The following is a 2,899-nucleotide window of genomic DNA, read 5'->3' on the forward strand; positions in this document are numbered from 1 at the left end:
AATTTCAGAATATAACTGTATATGTGAAAATATATGTTATACGTGTTTTACTTCTGTTCGATTCAGTAGTTTCTGTATTTGGTTGGAAACTTTTATTGTGTTTGTATTTTACTTTAAACAAATTTTATTTTAATGTATTTTTTGAACAAATTGTGAAGCTTTGTAGAATTTCAATTATGAACATAATTTAAACAAATTTCGATTTGAATTTTATTCAATTATTTTCTGAAATCCTAGATCAATGAATGATCGAATTCAGTTGTTGAATGTGATGAAATTCTATTGATCCATATCAAAATACAAATTAGGTATGCTCCAAGATGAATGAGACATCTCCAACAATTGTACTGCCACCAAAGTACAAACGCCCTCCTGGAAGACCTCCTGCAAAGAAGGATCGTGGAAAATCGGTCGAGATATGTTTGGAAAGAAGAACATTAACTCATGCACTGGATGTGGGGCTAAGGGTCACAATAGACATTCTTATAGGAAATATCGTAAATGATACATTTTTTCTTCTGTATTATTTTTTGATACTTTTTTCTGCACTTTTTATAATAATGAACTCATTTTTATGGTTCTAAACATTTATTTAGCATTTGCGATCTAAGCACTGTTTAATATGAATGTTGCATTTGTATATAATGCAAAATCTGAACACTGTATATATGTATTTTTAGTATAAATTTAGTAACTTTGGTGAACCTCATATGAATGTTAGCTTTAGAATGAAGAAAAATTAAGATAAATATGATGTATATTACATATGTATTTTTAATGCAGATTCATATGATTTTAATAAAATTTTAAAATAAATTAATTTCATGCATTTTTCTAAATTTGTTAGTTTGAATCACCTCATATTTATTTTGAAATTATTGAACAAAGGATAAATACATATGATGTATATTGCATATGTATTTTTATTCTAAAATCTAAACAATTCATATTTAATTTGGAATTGAATGAATAAACATTAAAATACATATATGTATAAATATATGTATACATATGCTTCATATATATATATATATATTGAAGTTAAATATATATGATGTATTTTGCATATATATTTATTTAATGTAAAATCTGAACACTGTATATGTATTTTTGATCTCTAAATCTCATAGCAAAAAAAATAAAACTGCATAAAATACTTAAATGAATTTCTTTCATTCAATTCACAAACTTAAAGTTGAATTCATCTCATATGTATTTTGAAAGTAAATGAATACAAATTAGAATATATATGAAGGTAAGTGCATATGTATTTTTATTGAAAATTTCAAAACTGCATATGTATTTCAGAGGTCAATCGCACTACAACCAATATTATTGAACACTGGAGTAAAACACATAGTACAAAATTGTTGAAAACATATTCAACTTATACAACAGAAATGAATTACTTTCATTCACTTCAAAACAAGTAACATTTAAACACTTCAAAACATGAAATAAGTTTGTACAAAAAAAACAACATTCATACAGCAGTTTGTCGACTATCCAATGTAATAAATTCAACAATCATCATATTTCTAAAACTTCAGTGACACTAGTTATTCAGTTTTGCCTGTCAGGCCTCAAGGGTGCTTCGACATCGCTATGAGCATTTGCTTTTTATTTTATCTTGCCATACATAGTCCTACAATAGTGCAGCATAACATGTACGAAGTGTGTTGGGGTTGAACTCAATCAAAGAAACTCTTTTACCATAAGAAAGACACTCTGCGTATGTTACCATATACAGACTACAATTCCTACAAAAAAAATTGAATAATAAAATTTAATTTCTACAAACGATATTGGTAAATGTATATTAAAGTACTTACATGCTTTCACTTGATTGTTGAATCAATTCATCTGCAAATAACACATCAAAAAGATCTGATAAGTTTTTATCTTTGTATATTGGATGGTTATGAAGATCAATACCTTTCTTTTCGTAGAAATTACAAGCTTGGGACACAATGGGATAATCTCAGCTAATTCCTCTATCTCAGCCAGAACAACTGCATAGTGACCAGAGGATTCATATGAATTATATAAGAATATGCACCTCTCGAAGAATGATAAAACTGCGAGAACCCAATGATGTTTCTCAAATTTAACCAAAAAAAAATCACGTAAACCTGTAAAAAAACAACAAAACACATTAAAACTACACCTTAAACTGTACAAATCAACAAAATACAACCAACACATCAAAAATTACATATAACATGCATATGTATTTTTAACAGAACAAATCACCTCATTGCAATTCCTAAATACATATCAGGAGAAACATAAAATACATATTAACTCACTGAAAAAATACATATTACCCCAATTGATAATGCTTTACAGAAATCCCTACATATATAACAGTAAATAAAAATACATATAAAACAAAAAAATACCTCTTCCTCCATATCTTCTTCAGATTCATTAGCACAAAGAGTTCTCTACATCGTCATCAACATTGCTTGACTTTTCAATTTCTTTTGCTTTTCTTTTCTTCTCATGTTTTTTTTATTTTGTCTTTTGGAGAAGAAACTTTTTTTCAACCACTTTTTTCTTCAAAATATTAGCTATCTTCGAAAAAATTCAACCAACAACAACAATAAATCAACCCAAAATCATCTACAATATTCATTCAACGCCGATTATCCTCCATTTATCGCAACAAAACAAAACCCAGTTCCAATTCTCATCCAAAATTTAATTTTTTCAACTATATCAACTCATAAAACATCAAATTTAACTAAAAAACAAAAAAAACAAAATTCAACAAATTTGATGACCTTGATTCTCCGTTAACAACTACAAAAATCAAAACCTTAAAGATGAAATGGAGAAATTATTTACAGTACAAAATTTAAAAAAAAAATATATTGAGAAATTGATAACATACAAC

The 2,899-nt window shown here is 26.9% G+C and overlaps 1 long non-coding RNA gene across 5 annotated transcripts in view; it reads left to right on the forward strand.

The window, feature by feature from the left end:
* The window catches only part of LOC124885559, a 6,544-nt gene extending 5,846 nt beyond the window's left edge, over positions 1-698 (forward strand). For 2 of the 5 annotated variants that reach the window (XR_007042684.1, XR_007042686.1), the window contains exon 6: positions 309-627. This is a non-coding gene — a long non-coding RNA (uncharacterized LOC124885559). Of the gene's footprint in view, positions 1-308 lie in introns of all 5 variants that reach the window. The other 3 variants (XR_007042689.1, XR_007042687.1, XR_007042688.1) reach the window with 3 other exon arrangements.
* The last annotated feature ends 2,201 nt before the right edge of the window (positions 699-2,899 follow it).

The sequence above is a fragment of the Capsicum annuum genome, chromosome 7 (genome assembly GCF_002878395.1).
Source record: "Capsicum annuum cultivar UCD-10X-F1 chromosome 7, UCD10Xv1.1, whole genome shotgun sequence".
NCBI classification, from domain to species: Eukaryota; Viridiplantae; Streptophyta; class Magnoliopsida; order Solanales; family Solanaceae; genus Capsicum; species Capsicum annuum.